The 20,098-nt window shown below is 34.8% G+C and overlaps 1 protein-coding gene across 2 annotated transcripts in view; it reads right to left on the bottom strand.

Annotated features, from left to right (window-relative positions):
• plxnb2b (plexin b2b) overlaps window positions 1-20,098 on the bottom strand; it is a 161,379-nt gene that overhangs the window by 49,011 nt on the left and 92,270 nt on the right. For both annotated transcript variants that reach the window (XM_059536883.1, XM_059536884.1), the window contains one exon: window positions 7,774-7,846. The gene's annotated coding sequence lies outside the window, so the exon portion shown is untranslated. The remainder of the gene's footprint in view (window positions 1-7,773; window positions 7,847-20,098) is intronic.

Genomic DNA, 20,098 nt, shown 5'->3' with positions numbered 1-20,098 from the left:
CACATCCCTCTCCAACAAATGTCAGCGCTGCAAACGAGCGGAGACACCCGCCAGTCCACTCACCCGCCGTCCGGCCTCTTTCTGTCCCCTCAGCACTTCTGAAAGTCTCCAGCCGAGCAGCACAAACTCCCACAAAAGCCGCTCCACACAAAGAGGTCAGAAATAACGTGCGGGAACTGCAGCGTTGCACGCTTTCCTCTTGCACTAAGGTGATTCTCGGCGTGTTTTTGCACAGGCCAGCGATTCTCGCACGCGTTTATCTCTCGCGCACCTGGTTGGGTCCAGTGCAGGTGTCATAAGGACAGTGGCTACCGGTCATGCCTGACCCCTCTTGTCATCCTGTGGTCATCTGCGCTAAAAATAGCTCTTCTGCAGCACTATAAGAAACCAGCGCTGCTTGCATCCAAACAGACTGACATCTGATCCTTAATTATATTTCTCTCCTGCTTTGGTGCTGGTGGGACTCATATCGCATTAGTTATGCTTTAACGACTGTCCTCCCTCTCTCTGTCCATCTCTCTGTTGATCTAGTAGGCGATAGCAGCAACTGAAGCGCAGACGTGTCGGATAATTAGGTTCTGAAATCAGGGAGATGATCAGGGAGCCGTCAATCACAGCGGGCGGTCAGGAATCAGGCTAGCGTGAGCCATCCTCTATTCAGAGAGGCCGTTCTTTCAGTAATGCTTTTAAAAGACTTATATTTCACACCAGAGGTTCCTGCTTTGGCAAGAATAAATCGACAGCCTGACAGCTGCTTTCATGATCTGGTTTTAACTCCAACTCTCCAACTCTCACTTTCTAGCAGGATAAATAAAACACCATCTCACTATCACACAATACTGTTATTATTCGTCAAAAACAAGCAAGGATTCTATTCACATAACAGCAGGGCATTGGTAGTGGGGTGAAAAGTGGTGAAGATTATAGGGGCCCATGGCTGTTGGGGGGTGCCGAGGCCAGCTTAAAAAAGACTTTTCATGAAAGCTTATCAATTGCACGTGTTTTTGAGCTTGGCCAAATTTAAGCATTCAAAGAGTTTAAGCATTTAAGCACAGGATGCGAAAGTACTCAGCTGAGTACTTGCGTGCTGTAATTGGTGCATGCACAGACAGACAGCCAAACTCTCTCCTTCACATCCTTAACACATAACTTAATTTCTGAACTTATATGTTTTTTTTTTTTTTGCATGTATGGATTAATTCTGAAGCATTAAATCACCGACATCTGGTGAAAATTTCAAGTCAACAGCAACTTTAGAAATATATTTACTAGGAAAAATGGTGTTCAATACTTATTTTACCCACTGTATTTATTTGTACTATTTACATGATTTCAAACAGGGCCCAGACCTGCCCTGCATTACAGGCTTGAGAGTGAAATTAACAGTGCATATCCATAAACACAAGAGCATTATTTGTTGTTAGATTGTTCATGCTTTTTATTTCGGTCTGCTTGGAAGTGAAAAGTAGTTCGCAATATCATAAAATTCGATGAATGTTCCCATTATAATCAACAAAGTTGTCTACACTGCACATCTGAAATTGTGTGCGAGGGAACGAATGACTACCCCACAGAGGTTCGTTCGGATGCGTCACGCTGACCAAAATAAATCTGCTTGATTTAAAAGTCACTTCTGTGTGAGTTGTGCCTCATGCATTGCTATAAAAATAGACATTTTGTGCTAGCAAAATTGAGCTAATGTGACCGATCGCACATCAATGCTGAGGGTAAACAGAGGAGGAGCTCTGAGTTTCACAGAGCCACGAAATTCTGACTTTCATGATATATTCCCTTTAAAGGCAGAAAAATCTTAAGGATGTGATACGAGATGGATTTCAATAGACTTTTACAAATGAAATTTCTGAAACTAAAGCCATCTGAGACATACCTGAGAACTCCCTTTATTGTGTTGCCACTGTTTTAAATAAGTGCTTTAATTTCCCATATGACTAAACTGAGATATGATCACACAACTAAACACGTCATCCCACCATATCTGGCCTATAAGGAAATGTTTTAGGGTTTAGGCAGGATTGGGCAACATCAAAGCCAGGCTTTAGCCGACACGCTGCTGGTAAAATCTTCATCGATGCTCAACCTGGGCTCGGATATCCACCGGTCGCTCACTCTCGTTCCCCAGCATTTATCTCTGTGGCCTTCTGCTGATAATTACTGTGCACAAACACGGCTGTGATTATCACCTGTGGCATCGGACGGCTCATCCAAACTCGAGGTCTGTCAACGGTCCGCTTCCAAAACCATCACACACTACGCTTCGGTGGCGAGTGCCACGTCCGAGGCCAAGCTGCACAAACATTCATTTTCAATTCGGCAGAGAAGGTCCAAATGGAAACTGATGATTCAATCCCTAAATGGAGTTCTAGATGAAGTCGACTGCGCTATCTGTGTCTTGCTCTGCGGAGTGAAGCCAATTTCTCTACTCCTCTGTAGTCATGAGGAGACGTCTGACTGACAGAGAGGACACACACACACGTTTAGGTTTCTTCAACTTTGGACACGTTTATGTGGTAATATAATAAATAATATATATATATATATATATATATATATATATATATATATATATATATATATATATATATATATATATATATATATATATATATAATTTAATAAAAAACTTTACATGCTTTCATTCTTTGGTAAACAAGTACTACTGTTCACAGGTGTATGTGTATGTGTTCACATATATGTTATTTCATGTACCAGACATTCAATATTTCAAAACGAACGAAAAAAAAAAATCATACAATACTTTTCTCTCTTTTGTTTACATTTCATACACAGTACAAAAAACTAAAAAAAACAATTTTTTAAAAAGTACTTCTTAATTTACAAATATTTAATAAATTAATTAAATATAAGACTTTTAATTAACTTATTAACTATATTTATACTATGCAAATTAATATACTTAATATTTGTTATATTTACTTATTTATAATATTTAATCATATGTTATGCATGTTGAACAAATGTATATATTATATTATATTATATTATATTATATTATATTATATTATATTATATTATATTATATTATATTATATTATATTATATTATATTATATTATATTATATTATATTATATTATATATCAGGGTTTAAAGAAAAAAAGAACAATCCTGAGCCCAAACTTTTCCATGAGGTGAGGCAGCAGATGCAAAGCATGCAATAACTGTGACAACTTTAACATTTGAAAGGATACTATGACAAAGTTATTGCTTTCTTGATTCAAACTAATTTTCTTTTTCATGAATATATGACCTGAAGAATGAAAGCTGTATCATACACTTTAGCTACTACTAAATATTGTAGAAACGTAATTTTCTGTAAAGTTGCTTTGTAATGATTTGTATTGTAAAAAGCGCTATTTAAATAAACTTGAATTAAATTGAAAACTATTTTTACAAATTTTTCAATGAAAGAATATTTGTCTTTTAATTACAAAAAGTAAAACAATGCAATATTTAGAAATATTTTGACTAATCTAGGGCTGTAACTAATGATTATTTTGGTAATCAAGTAATCTACCGATTATTTAACACAAACAGACCTAAGTGAAAACCAGGTTTTAGTATGACTATTTATATATAAACTAATGATGAGGTAATAATAATTGGCAAAAAAAAAAAAGAATTGCATGATTGTATTGAACAACGCTGTTAAAATACATAATGTAATATGCCTATATATAATATGAACATAACCAACTTAAGCACATTATGTTAAAACAAATGCCTGCAGGCGCCAACGGCCTGGTGACGTTTCACTTTACAGCGTGATTAAACAATGTTTAAATCAATTACATTTTAATATTTGGCCACATGCAGAAACGTTTATTTTGAAATCGCGATGTACAATACATGGCATATTTAGACTTAGGTTGATGTATTCTCCTGTATTGGCAAATGTTTATAAATTATTTATGTTACAAATCTAGTGAGATAATGCACACTGTTTTTCCTGATGAATGTTAAGCAATTCAAAATCAAATCAAAGGAAGAGTTTAGCCCCTTTCACACATACAGTCTTTACTGGTAAATTACTGGTAAAGTTACCATTAATAGATCATGTGTGAACAGGACCTTTTCAGAAATCCTGGTTAATTTTTTATGGTAATCATATCATTCTTATGGAGATGACATGATTACTCTGAGCTGTTTACAAAGCTTGGCTGCTTTATAATTAGCTTTTTTATGTAAATATGCACTAGATGGACATCTTTGATCATTGCGCCTCGCAGCATTTTGTTGCGCTTCTCCATTCATCATGGTTGTGACTCTGTAAATGGATACAATTATGTGTGTCTTGTGTTTATAAGAGCAAAACATTCTGATTGGCTAGTAATGTTAGTTTGGTTGAGAGTGAAAGCTGCTCCTCTCATAGCATTGGTAGGCGAGCTCATGGACTCGAAAGATTTTTTTTTTTAATGTAGGATTATTTTTTCCCGCAGCCAAACACTGCACGCCGGAAATCTTTAAGCCCTGTATTATATTCAAATGTGTTACGAGTACAGATCCCATTATTTTATCCCAGTTCCTTACAACTTAAAAAAATATAATTCCACACACAAACATACTGTACGTATATATAATTTAAAGTATATTTTATATAATAACCAGTAATATAAAAATGTTCCCAAATACAATACAGAATTTTTAAATAAAATTCCATATAATAAAACCATATGATTGAAATACAATCATTTAATTATGTAAGTAGTTAATATTTTACTATATTAAATTAAGTGAATATAATACAATTTTGTTTTGTTTTTTCTACATATAAAATGATAGCTATAAAATGAAGTCTTAAGAATACAATGAAATCAGCCTTTTTGTTTTAAAAATGTTTAAGATGTCAGTTCCAAGATTCTCAATTTGAACAAGTTGAAGTTCTCAGGAAATATACTGATACTATGCCATGTCATGAACACTATGAAATGAAATCATGATTAGGAGGCAAAAAAGGTCAATATTTTCAGATCGGTCAGGTGTTCTAACAATTTTGGCCAGCACTGTATATATATATAGTTCACAAAAAGAGAGAAATCTCCCATGATGCAACTGTTTGGCATTGTCAGATTGAGTGTGTGACAAGTGTCTTTTAAGAGAGTTTACTTTCTCAAAGTCCACAGGGACACAAGTGCCCGTTGTTGAAGAAACAGAGTTTCCTCTGACACTGTTCACATGAGACTCCTGGCTAATGCTAAATGAAGCTCTATGCTAATGGAATCTCCCCCGGTGTCTCTGCCGCTTGTTTTAAACGTGACTGATAAATATTCAAACTCATTTTCCCAGCGCCATCAATTAAGCACAAGACAGTTTTGTTCTGCAGCAGGGAATAATTTGGGTTTGGTTCCAGTGAGAAGGTGCTGAAGGATGATGCATCGTGTGACAGACAGGGGGCATCGCTCTGACAGCATGATTGATGTCACACCTACTGCTTTGAAGAGACACACCTTAAAGGAACCAGTCACATCAAAATGAAATGCCTGTCACTTACTCACCCTCTTTTGTCATTACAAACACTGTTGTTATTTTTACTTAATTTCTGAATACATTTCAGAGCTTCATTGCAGAAAAAATGATGTATTCAGCAAACAAAAATCTATAATAAAGAAAATTAGCATGTTAGTACTAAGGGACAATTTTTTACAGTTTAATGTGGTAAAAATATTTAATGCAATTAACACGGGGCGGAGCTAGATATGGCCACTCCCCTCACAGCTGCTGTTTCTGTAACTTTTTCCCTTGACAACAAGCACATTTATTCAGTCGCAGAATGTCTTTATGACCATATCAAACCACAGACGTTTCAGATGCGCGCTCCAACTTCACCCCAGCACCAGGTGCGATTCAAACGGTCCTGCGCTCGGAGCGTGTGGCCTACAATTTTCTTTGCATGCACAAAGATTCTGGCGCTCACTGTAGCCAGCACTGTCTCCTTCATCTAACACACCTGATTCAACTCGTCAGTTCATTAATAGAGACTTTCAGCCCTGAAGTGGGTCAGGAAAGGTAAAGGGAGCTGAGATAAATATAAAGGGTGCTTCTCAATTCTTATTTGTGCATCCTCGTTTCCTTTCCTCGCTTCCTTTACTCGTGTCTTAGCTCCACCTCTTCAGGATGCGAGGGAAGGACGCAAGGAAAAGACGTGAGGATGGAGGACTTGAATCAAGTGAAATGATTTATCCTCACTCCCTTCAGCGTTCCTTCAAGGTGTCATCAGCTGTGATTAAAGGGATCTGCCCTTATGTTGTTGAAGTTTGTTAATTAAGACATTCATAATAAATATTAATAAAGCAAGATGCCCTGTTTGAAATATATGACATGCATGGTTTATTTGAAGTGAAAAGGTAAAATATAAATAAAAATGATTAAAACAGATGTGAAGGGGGAGGAGAATTTATACGTGCATCACGTTAAGCCAATAAAAGACTTCCGCATAGGATACACCTGTGTCTCCTCGCTCATCGCTCCTCATGAAGCCTCCTCCCTCCTCGATCCTCGCCTCCTCTTGGTGCAGTTAGAGAATTGACATGTCCTTCAAGATGGATGTGCTCGATTGGATTCCGGGTCATAGGATGGAGGACGGAGGAGCAAGGAGATGAGGAGGGATATTGAGAAGCACCCAATGCGTGTCAGATCTGCATCATGTTCAGCAGCGGCAGCTCTTAAAGTAATAGCAGCCAAAACAACCTAATAACCAGTTGCTGTGATGTCTTTTCAACAAAGAGAAAATCAAGGAAATCTATATTTTATTTAGAGTTTAGTGTTTGATAACTTCTATTTCAAATTCTGTATATTTCTGCTGAAGGGCACAGGTAAATATGACATTTATTGTAATGGGTTTATGTTAAGATTGTTTTAAGTTCAGGTAAAACAAGTTGTTTTTAAAGTCTAATAAATGTTAAAAGTGATAGCTTTCAGTTATAGTGTAATGTTGAATTGTTAACAGTGGTTAACTTTTTTATAGAGATATCTGTAGTATTGGTATCAGTGAGATTGGCCTTCAGTCATAAAAAAAATACCATTAAACAAATCTAAAAAATATAGGCTGTCTTTATTTTGTTTTAATTTGAAGAATTAATGTGAAATTATTGCAATTTAAAAGTATTTTAAAACTTTATTGTAAGGTGGGATTAATCGCAATTAATTTCAGAAAAAATATTTGCTTAATTAGTAAATTTTTTAATCAATTGACAGCTAATATATATATATATATATATATATATATATATATATATAAAATAAATAATTTACAAAAACATTTCATTTAAAAAAATATATTTTCATGACATTATATGATTAAATTTTATATTTTCTATTATCATATTTTTTATTTCTTAATTGCTTCAAATGTTATTTAATATTTTTATTTTTATACACTATATTAGCATTTTAATATATGTATAATAACATTTTAATAATAACACATATTGATACGATATAAAAAAGTATATATATATATATATATATATATATATATACATACATATATATATATATATATATATATATATATATATATATATATATAATATAAATATAATATAAAATATAAATCATAAATTTTTACAACTACATAAAATTTGCAACAATATATGAAATGTTTCCCATGGTTTTATTACAGCCATTATGTAAAAATGTAACACTTTTGGGAGAACTGTTCCCTTAAGAAGGAAAAAAATCAACTACAGCTGTAGTGGAGATGTTAATAATCTCTAACAGAGCAAGAAGACACTTACTTCCAAGGCGAAAATTGCTTTAATTGATGCTTGACATAAGAGTGAGATGTCTGTCTGTTCAACCTCCACGACTCTGAAACAGAGAGAGAGAGAGAGAGAGAGAGAGTGAGGTGTGTGTAACATTCAGATAAATCACACAGCTCCTGTAATCTTCTCTCTCATTCAAATCATCATTCTCTCTTCTTTAGACCTGTTTAATCTGTAATGGAGCCTGGTTAGGGAGAGAATCAATCTAAGTACCCTTATTAGGGGATTTGAGAGGCGTAAATAAGTTAGATGCTGGCAGCGAGGGCAGGGGGAGGCCATCAAATATTAATGCGTTGTGGGAAGACAGCAGACCAGCTTTCTCCAGTACGGCTTTAGCATCAGCTAGCATCAGAGAAACACCCCAATGAGGATCTCAAACCCCAGAAGAGCAGCGAGGGAGTTCTCCGGAAATCACTCGCATACGTTCGATCAACAGATTTCCTCTGTATTAAACACACACTGAGGCTGTGTCCCGAAACTGCAATTCATCAGCTTTCTAAGAGTTTTCGGCTGAATTCTAAAGCAGCTTCATGAATCCACAGTTCAGTCAATCCCAGCGCTAGGACTGAATTCACAATCGCACACTATTCTTACACTTTCTGCCATACACAAATAAGGCAAAAAATGAATTCAACAAACTTCAATTACTATTAATTTGCATGCGTATATCATGTACAGCATATACTAAAATTCTAAATAAAGTTTCACAACAATTTTAATGTGTTCACACAAAGAAATTTATGCAGCTTATATTTTATGATTATTTTATTTTTTTGCTCTTTTTGGACTTTTAATAGCTCATTTAAAATATAATATATATATATATATTGCAGTTTTTCTACACACACGGTATATACTTAATCTATGAATGAATGACTAAATAAAAAATAAATTAATATGTATATATTTGCATAAAAATAAAGTCTATAATCATATCTTAAATTGTATATATAAAAATGTACATGAATATAATAATCATTTATTATATTAGGAAATATATTAAGAAACATGAATTAATAACACATTAAATATATTAGATTTATTGTTAACAATTTATAAGCAGAAATATAACAATACACACACACACACACACACACACACACATATGGCTAAATAATAGATAGATAGATAGTATGCTGCCTCAACAGACAGTTGTCTATGTAGCTCACCAGGGTTTGAAACACAGCCAGAACTGCTTCCTTACAACAACAACAAAATGCTAAAAAGGATAAATGTCTTTGCAGGTGCTAAATTCGATAATTGCTTTTCCCCGAATGTACTTGTTACTACTGCTGGTCACGCTACACCACTTTAATTATTCACACCAAAGCCTAATTAGTCTTATTGGTGCAACAAGAGGCGAACACAACCTCCATTAGAGGCAAATCAAAGCTCAAACGCTTGGCTAGACGGGGGGGTTTTAGCGGTGAGCCGCTAGCATCGCACCGTGCTTGAGCTACGTACAGTACAACTTTGTTGGCCTGTAATCAGCATGAGCGAAAAGTTTCAGCTCAAAGCTCCGATGAAATATAAGATCTAATTAAGTGGCGAGCAGAAGTGCTGATGTAGGACAAGTTATAACCTTTCATATCCTGATGAATATGGATTTCGGGGGCATGGAGGAGGCCGGCGTCGGATCAGAATACTTACGGAGAAAGCTTTATAAATATCAGCAGTGACCTGCGCACGCGACCTCAGAACGTGAACCTGTGGTTGGAGGCTCAGCCGAGAGAACGAGGCGCTGAAGACAGTAGAGTTTAATAAATTTGCACATTCAACACGTGTGCACCATACTGTTGCCTATGGAAACCACCTGAGAGTGCCGACACATTTGTGCCTCATTTACTGGATCACCATCTGCCTCTGATTTTCCAAAAAGGTCTGTGATTCCTACATATAGCTCCCGGAAGATCTGGAGAGAATAATGCTTTTGCATTCCAATTGATATAAAATATATATGTGTACGTGTGTGTGTGTGTGTGTGTGTGTGTGTGTGTGTGTAAGTATGTACGTGTGTATATATATATATATATATATATATATATATATTTGTGTGCGTATAAAATTAAATACAGAATTATAAATATAGAATTATGTAATATATTTAGTTATACTTGTAATACATTACATATATAAATATATACAAATTAAAGCCCAACCGATATATCTTTTTGCAGATATTATCGGGTGATGAGAGCTAGTTGTCAACCGATATATCGGCAAGGCCGATATACTGGATGATATTTGGCATTATTCAAATATCGGCTTCGGCCGATACGTTTTTTCTGCTTGGCTGATGTGTTCGAGGTGGGACTTTTATTTTGACGGCGCTGAGAAAGGCAGCGCCTGAACACACAGTGCTCACACTCTCCCTCTTGTTTACTGTCGTCGTTAACAGTTCTGTCTCATACAGATAGAAGTCTGTCTAATAATCAGATAGAACAGTTAAACGAATGAATTCATACAAAAAGTATTATTATTGAAAATATTATTATTAATAGAAAGGCGAATATTATAATACTTTCTCGTTTTGTCATCATCATTAAGCAAATACAAATGTATTTCATTTAAACAAATCTTTTAATGACTAATGATTATTTAATTTCACAAACCTTGCAAATTTAGTCGAATCCAGCTGTGAGATCTTGAGAAGTGTCCATTTTTATCCAGCATGATCACGTATTCTCTGTGTGACGGTCGGCCCGTGTTAATTGAATGCTTTAAACTTTAAACTCTTGATTTGCGCTTTGTGCATTTGCCCACTGTCATATTTATGTCAGTTTCACTTTGTGCTGTGTGCTCCCCATTTTAAATTATTATTATCCAATGAAAGGTTAGATTTTTGTGAATGTTTTTAATAAAAGATCAAAAGGATTAACAACGCAGATTAATTTTCACAGCTTTCTTTGATTATATTTACCAAGGGTGCCGATATTTTTGGCCATGACTGTATATATATATATATATATATATATATATATATATATATATATATATATATATATATATATATATACACACACACATATATCGGCTTTATATCGGCTATCGGCCCCCCTGCTTTCCAAGATATCGGCATCGGCAGTCAAAATCTGACAATAAATCAAGTATGTATTGTTATACACAGTACTTACAGTGTTTACCAGCAAAGGCAAACCAGACTATGATGAGCAGCAAAACCTTGACCCTGACTTTTCTGATATTGCTATGAATCATGGGTATTGTTCAGTCCAGAAGATCTGATGCAGAAAGGATTAAGACCTCTTCAGAAAACTATATTGTATTACAGTGAGAAAAAGCTCAAATGCAATCAGATAGAGACAGTACAGTAAACTTGACCGTATCTGAGCCCAGCACAATGTCCTGACCAAACAAACTCAAACTGCCACATCCTGCTGCAAAGTTTCCAATTATGGGAATGAAAAATGGCTGGCGCCGATTGTGCCGTGATCGATCGCAACCTATAAATCTTCTGACCTACATACAGCAGTGTAATGGGGTTAAAAGATCTGGTTTGCCTTCAACCAGCTCGAAGTGCTGGATTCATTTCTTTAACAGTCATCTAATAGCATATAATACACATACAAGGATTAAACTGCATTTTTGGATGCCTTTAGCATGCAATATAAGGATTTCAAGATACCAGACCTTGTTTTTTCTTGTGTTAAACATCAATCTAACACAATTTACTGAGGTTTATGCTTAAAACAAGAAACAAATGCTGCCTTAAGGGTAAAAAAAAAGATCATTTTTACTTTGGATATGTTTGCTAAAACGTTTTACACCAAACAAATAAAGCATTTGGCAGTAAACGCTCAGAGCCCTTCAGGGAATTGAGCTATTTTGAAATACACAAGGAAACACTACATTAACATAAAAACTAAATGTTGAGTTTTATTTTCATTTCACAAATCTGCTGAAATAAAAATAATTATGTAATAATGAAAAAAAAAAAATTATATATTTATATAATTGAACTGAAAAGACGCCTGAAAATATGTTTAAAAAATGTAGCATTTTTAGACGAAATGCTATATAACTATTTTGAGCACATTGCATAAGTTTTTTTGCACAACATTTTCAAAGAGAACAAAATCAGAAATGTAAAAGTTGTCTTTCCTTTTATTTCATTTAACTGCTAAAATGAAAATAATTATGATTTATTTTTTGCTGAAATTAAAAAACAATGAAATATAAATATTTTTAGTAATGTTGCATTTTTACAGTAATAGTTGCATAACATTTCTAGATGCACATATTTTTTGAGCAAATGTTGCAAAAATGTTTTTATTCAACATTTTCAAATAAAACAAAACACAAAATTATCAGTTTACAAAAAAGTAAATTAGTAAATCTCCTTTTATTTCACACAATCTGCTAAAATATACAACGATATTCTTTAAGCAAATGTTGCGTACATTTTTTATATTTATGTTTTGAGCAAATTCTGTGTAAAAAAAATTTATGCAATAAAATAATTATAATCTTTCTGGTTAACCATAAATCAAACAATTTTTTTTTTAAATTCCTTTAATTAAAAAAAAATTGTTTTATACCAAACAAACAAAAACATCTTCAGCACCAAATGATCTAAAGTGAAAGAGCCCTCAGGGAATAAAAACCTGAAGTCAAAAGATTTGAGACGTAAAGGAAGGGCAAACGACAAAACTTTCAGTTGACAAAAATGTCGACAGACTCCAGAGCCGGTAAACACTGCAGAAACCGTAAGCACCAAGGGTGAAGGCAAACACTTTTACCGTTGTTATTTATGTATTGTTAATTCAACCTTGCAAAAGCACCACTGCAAACCTGATAAGCAGCATTCTCTGTGATCCGCCGCTCTGAGGCCTTATCTCATTAACATTAAACCCTCTCCAGAATAAAACTTCTAAAAACACTTGTTTTCCAACCCATGACAAACACATTCAAAGTGTTCGGAGTTTTTAGGACACCTGAGACCCCCGTGTTCAATCTCTCGCTCCTGCAACGGATCCCGCAACAAATGCAGTGTAAACCTCTCCTGCTGCGCTTCCTCAAAGATAAAATGCCTGTTTATACCATCTCTGAATGTCATTATAAAGCCTGCAATACAATGCCAAATACCAAGGGATTCTGCTCAAAGTTGTGGAAGTTCTCTCAAAGATTTTGCTCTGTGCTCTGAGAAAGCGTGGAATCGGGGGACGGCCGTCCTCTCCTGAGAAAGCACTGTAGTTGCGCTGCCATTCAAAATTCATGCTTGCAGAAGTGCGTGGCATGCAGGGCCTGATTTATAGATGTTTAACTGCGGTTTAGGATATGGAAATCAGAAAGATCCGCATAAAGATGCAGGGCTCCCCTAGGAACATGCTGATTTTTCCTATTTATTTTAAAGATTCCTGGTTCGGACCTAGTTTAATCGGAAATCTCCTTCACGCCCAACGATTGTCAGCCTGGGACTGACTGAGCTCGACCGGAATGACTGTTATTGCAGAAGAGGAGATGATGTTACACTACTTTTTGGACTCTACAGGTAAATATTCTGTTTTGAATTTACACCCTTTAACAGACTGTTACTTTTACACACAACTTATTTATGTTCTAATCAATGCAAGTGTAAATGTCTCCTTTTTGTAAAGAGACACATATGTTGATTTTAGAAGCATTTTTTTGGCATTTTGTTTATACTTGTCAATAAAAAATAAAGAAAATGAAAACACATCTCCTTTTTTGCAAAATGTTGATGTTGCACTTTTATTTTAGTAAACCTTTTTTTTTTTACAACCTGTTGAAATTAAAAGAATTATGAAATAAAAAATGTTTTAGTAAACTGTTATATAAGCAAATAATAGAAAGTAGTAAGCAAATGTTATGTTTTGCTTTTATTTTACATAATTTATTAAAAAATTTAAAGAATTATAAAACCAAATGTTTTGGCCAATATGTACTATAAAAAAATTGCAACATTAACATTTGACAAAAATGCTAAAGAGTAAATGTTGTTTTTCCTTTTCTTTAATATATCTGTATATATAAATAAAAATAAATATATATATACATAATTTTTTTTTACGTATTTATATACACACATACACATCAAATTTTACACAACTTTAAAATACGTATATACATTTTTACACAACACTAATAGTTGTGTATATTAAGTCATTATTTTTGTTTTCTTTGCACAAAAAAGTATTCTCGTAGCTTCGTAACTTAACCACTGATGTCACACGGACTACTTTGTCGAACATCTTGGTACTTTTTTGGACCTTGAATGTGAAACCTTGCTGTCTATGGGAGGATCAGACAGCTCTCAGATTTCATCAAAAATATCTTAAATTGTGTTCCGAAGATGAACGAACGTCTAACGGGTTTCAAACAACACAAGGGTGAGTAATTAATGACAGAACTTTCATTTTTGGGTGAACTAACCCTTTAAATGAATGATGTAACGCAAGTTGCTTTTTGTTTACGATTACCAAAATAACGCAACACGCTACTTTTAAAAGTTAAACATAAAACACAGTCGCTCAGTAAAACACACTCTCAGTACTAACGTCTGTGAAACTGCAAGAGAAATGTAAACTAATCATCCAATCCAAACACTACAATGCCAAGAAAGGGTTTTCCTCAGCCCTAGAAATAAAATAAACAGTGATTACTGTGAAAATAGGACTGCGTTCACAAGCACAACACTTGTGCGGTCCACGTGAAAGGAGCTGAAGAAAAGCAAGCAGCGGCTTAGTGAAACTTTGTCTCAAAGATGCTTATGAAGCGTTCTGAAGGAGGCTGACAGCGGCAGATTTTAAATCCTCATCTCACAGTGAGTGAAAAGCCTACATCTGGAGGGGGGAGCGGTTTATTTCTCCACGTAAAACGATGGCGAATGAGGAGGGAGGGGGATTTGGGGGGCGGTAATCTCGAAAATACTGAGTAATACTCATTAAATTGGTCTAGAAGAAGTGTTTGCCGAGAAGCCAGAGGCTGAATGCTGTGTGTGTTGTGGGAAGCTCTTTATTTAAAAAAAAATCTATGCAGATATTGTGTCGTTCTAAAAGTTTGAAATGCACGCTGTGTTTCTGAGTTTTTCCAGACGTTCGTAATGTTGGCGAATCAGCGGAGAGCTATGGGGTTCAGAGACAAACAGAGGTGCATGAATGAGCTTTGATCATCTCACAGCTCTAAAGCACACCAACACTAAACAAAGAGTCATATTCCAGAGAGAGATCTGTGTATTAAAACAAATCTGTGTCCAGAATGAGAATATCTGGGTGTTTCGTTCTTTTTCAGTATACCTACAGGTAAAAAACAGGCTTTGCATATGGAACTAGGTCAAATGCAAAAATACACTTGAATTAAAATTAAATGAAAGATCTTCGCAAACACACAATTCAATAAACAACCCAAAATAGAATGAATAGTCAATGTGAAATGACATTAACAACCCATTTTATTTCCGTAATGTCACATATTTTCAAGTAAAACTGAATATTCAACGAGGAACTAAAATAATTAAATACAAAAATGACATCCTGCCTAAATTACATTCAAATTAAAAAAATTTCAGAGGCGGAGCAATTTTTATGAATTTTAAGATATAATGATAAACTTGTTTGGGGATGGCCTGAGGATGAGTATATTTTAGCAAATTATCATTTTTGGGTGAGGACTTAAGAAACTAAACAGAGTCAATCTCCATTATATATTCTAAAAATAGACAAGTCTTTGTACAGTCAAGTCATTTTCATCATCATCATTAATGTCTTTATTCCCTATAACATGTGATTCTTATCCCCCATATTGGCTTTGTCTTAATCCATTATTACACATGCTTTTGGTAATCATAGTTTTATCGAGGTTAAGCATTAAAAAACAAACAGAAAGGCTCCTGTCCAATCACGCGCTGCGGAGGAGGGGAGCTCATGCACTTCCTGTCGTTCTGCCACCCACTAATCTGCTGTCGTGTGTGTGGCTGCAAAACACGTTCTGCTGAATAAATCCACATTATTTCACCAGCGGATTTAGATTTGGAAAGATTTAGTGTTGCGCTTTAATATCTTAACCTCTCTGTAATGTCTCAATTGATTCTGCGAGACGGAAATTAGATTAAATAGAGAGCAAATGAGGACTGCTTTGTCTTCTGATGGAAACAGTAATGTCATCTGGAGTTTCAAAAGAGATCTTAAAATGCAGTGTATTAAAACTGGCTGATTTGTCAGGATACCAAAATCATCAATAAACATCTAAATATACTGTATCTCAAGTGTACTTTCCCCAAAAATCAACAGCAACAACAACCTCTATGATAGTCTATCCATATTATTTTATCATGTGTTCACAAATCAGACTACACCAGTTGTGCTTTGTTATTGATTCACTAAAATGAACCAGTTAATATGTCATGTGTTCATGAATCAGATTACACAAGTTACGCTGTATGTTTCTGATTCACTAAAATGAACCAGTTCATTAGAGTCATATGTGTTTGCGAATCAGACTACACAAGTTACGCTGTATGTTTCTGATTCACTAAAATGAACCAGTTCATTAGAGTCATATGTGTTTGCGAATCAGACTACACAAGTTGTGCTGTATGTTTTTGATTCACTAAAATGAACTAGTTCATAAGAGTCATATGTGTTCTTGAATCAGACTACACAAGTTGCGCTGTATGTTTTTGATTCACTAAAATGAACTAGTTCATAAGAGTCATATGTGTTCTCGAATCAGACTACACAAGTTACGCTGTATGTTTTTGATTCACTAAAATGAACTAGTTCATAAGAGTCATATGTGTTCTCGAATCAGACTACACAAGTTACGTTGTATGTTTTTGATTCACTAAAATGAACCAGTTCATAAGAGTCATATGTGTTCTCGAATCAGACTACACAAGTTACGCTGTATGTTTTTGATTCACTAAAATGAACTAGTTCATAAGAGTCATATGTGTTCTCGAATCAGACTACACAAGTTACGCTGTATGATTTTGATTCACTACAATTAACTAGTTCATAAGAGTCATATGTGTTCTCGAATCAGACTACACAAGTTACGCTGTATGTTTTTGATTCACTAAAATGAACTAGTTCATAAGAGTCATATGTGTTCTCGAATCAGACTACACAAGTTACGCTGTATGTTTTTGATTCACTAAAATGAACCAGTTCATAAGAGTCATATGTGTTCTCGAATCAGACTACACAAGTTACGCTGTATGTTTTTGATTCACTAAAATGAACTAGTTCATAAGAGTCATATGTGTTCTCGAATCAGACTACACAAGTTGCGCTGTATGTTTTTGATTCACTAAAATGAACCAGTTCATAAGAGTCATGTGTTCTCGAATCAGACTACACAAGTTGCGCTGTATGTTTTTGATTCACTACAATTAACTAGTTCATAAGAGTCATATGTGTTCTCGAATCAGACTACACAAGTTACGCTGTATGTTTTTGATTCACTATAATTAACTAGTTCATAAGTCACTTTTTGTGAATCGAACTACTCTGGTCCTGTTGCGTATTTTTGTGTGCAGCTCGCATGGACAAATCAACGGAGAAACATATTGTCCTGTCATTGTTTCACTGTACATAGCCTTTTTATTGATTCCCGTTCAATATGGACTGGAAACACAGGCAAAATATGACTTCTTTTGTCGTTAGGATTCAGAAGGGATATAAACACTTTGATAGTTCAAATAAAGATTGGATTAATCAGAAGGTCGATATTTTTAGAAAGCCCTAGTTCATTCTTTAACCATGACTGACTGAGAACCGCTTTTCCTCAGTGATAATAAACACACACTTTTATATACTCTAAAAACCCTGAACATTACTTTGGCAGACACCGGCACACTAGTGTTTTGTTCCCTCACAGTCATAAACACTCGTACAAACTCTTTTACATCAGATAATCAGCATGTGAGTGAAGCTCTTCAAATCTGAAGAGCTTCTGTCATTCAGAGCATTTCTCCAGACCAGAGTCTCTCCTGCAGTGAGCATTATTATCATTCTCTTCTGTCAGGTGACTCATTTACTTCCCATGCATTTGAAACAAAGCTACAGACTCAATGCAATCCTCTTATATACATCAATCAGGGGTTAGAGGTTACTATTCAAATAAAAAAAAATACTTATATTTGTTTATTCTTTAATACGGAGCACACGTCACAATGACTATTTTTATGATACTGTTGTGATTCTTTGTAACTTTGAAAGCTCAAAGATCCGTCACTTTCTATTACACGAAAAATAACATTTCAGTACATCTCTCCTTTTATGTTTCACAGAAAACATTCAGTCAGACAGTAGAAGGGGAGTAAATGAATTGAGTTTCTCGGTGAAGTATTAAAGGATGATAGTGTTTTCTACTAAAGTGTATTGTAACTATAAAACGTACGCCTTGACTGGAATCACCTCTATTTTTCTGCACTAAAAAAGTGAATTTTGCCAAGATATTTTCAGAGATGACAGACAAGATCTTATAAAATTATAGAACAGTTTAATGAAAACCTAATTTTGACAAAACAATTGACATAGGACCTATTTTTCGGATTTCCGGAAAAATTCCCAATAAAAATATACATACAAGTATATATTTTAGATCTATACATGACTGAAAACCAAACTTACAGTATGATATTTGAGACTTTTTCAATAGTTTTTTTTTTTTTAGTTCAAAAAGTTCAGTTACATAAAATAATAGCACACCTCTCCTCAACAAGACGTAAAATCTAAGGTATTATGCATGTCTGTAGTGCAAACATTAGGGCAAGTTAAATGCCAAATCTTAAAACATCAGGTTAGAAATCTGAAGAAACCTCTGGTTTAGAGTTTCCTAAGGTATGTATTTTGGGAGATGTGAGGTGTAAAATCAAGCCCGTACAGCAGGAAATCAGTTGAAAGTGGCTGAAGTGTTTAGAAGATCAGCTCTGTGAAGATCTCTGACCCCTAACCAGCAAAACTCTCCATCTAGACTCCAAAGTCCCCATAAAACGACTGAGTGCTTCTGCTATCTGTTCCTCCACCCCCGATAAAACCATTTTTCCACCTGAGCGATTCGATCGCAGACCTGCCCGGCTCCAGGGACACCAACCTGGACGCCTGCGCAGCTCCAGCACCCACTGTGAGAAACACACACGTTAGCGGGCTCCCTATTCAAATTCAGCTCGGTGCTCAATCACCCTGTCTAACATCTGAACTCTCTGTTTTCTGCAGCGCCGCAGCGGGAGCGTGTTCCTGACAGTGCAGACGATAGCTCTACTTCAACAGGGAGCTGCACTCATCCTTTCGAGGGAAGAGCGTGGAGTCTCTGGAGGAGCGGAGCATCAATTTCCTGTCAGAGACGCCTGTGGGCCTCTGTCGTGGAGGCGTTGTGAGAGATAACGCAAGACAAGCAACTTATAGCCGCCCCTCCATGCCTGCAGTGCACAAACAAGAGATGAGAAGCTGTAGTGAGGGCTCTATCTCTTCCTGTGAGCACACACTGTGGGCGCTGGGTCTGCCACAAAACATGTGTCCAGCCTGATGCATGCTGGGAGTACTTTACTGTTTCCCTCACTGTTGTCAGACAAGGGTTCTTGCACCGAACACGGTTATTATTTAATTTTACTAGAGCAATTACACAACTTATGAATCAAGAGGCTGTTATATTATTGTTTTTATTATTATATTAATATTAATAAATTATTTATTTCCATCTATCTATAAAATGTATGTGTATTAAAAGTTATTTTTGATTATCGAGTGATAAAATAAAAAGATAAATATCACACACACAAAGAGAAATTTTTTGTTTCATTAAGAATATATATATAAATAATTAAGAACATAATATTTAAATGTAATACTAATTATTATTATTGCAATAAAGGAAAAATATATTTATATATAAAAAAAAAAATAAAAAAAAATATATATATATATACATACATATATATATATATATATATATATATATATATATATATATATATATATATATATATATATATATATATATATATATATATATATAAAACTTCTATAGTACACCTGGTTATGAGTTTATATTTACAAATGTACCCAAAAATTTCATTTGCCATCATCTTTCTTTTTTATCAATTTGTATGTGGCCCATCCACCTTCTGTTGAATACAAAAATACAATGTAAATACCATGGTACAGAAAGGTAACAGGACCCTTACAAAAGCGCACTGTGGTCTTATCATCAGATACCATCATGTTACCCTGGTACTTTTTGCAAGTGAATATGAAAGAAACACAGTATTATCATCTGATCCTACTACTGCACCACAGGACAAGCATGTCTTTTTTGT

This window comes from Carassius carassius, chromosome 43 (assembly GCF_963082965.1).
Source record: "Carassius carassius chromosome 43, fCarCar2.1, whole genome shotgun sequence".
NCBI lineage: Eukaryota > Metazoa > Chordata > Actinopteri > Cypriniformes > Cyprinidae > Carassius > Carassius carassius.
This window is presented reverse-complemented; position numbering and strand designations above follow the sequence as displayed.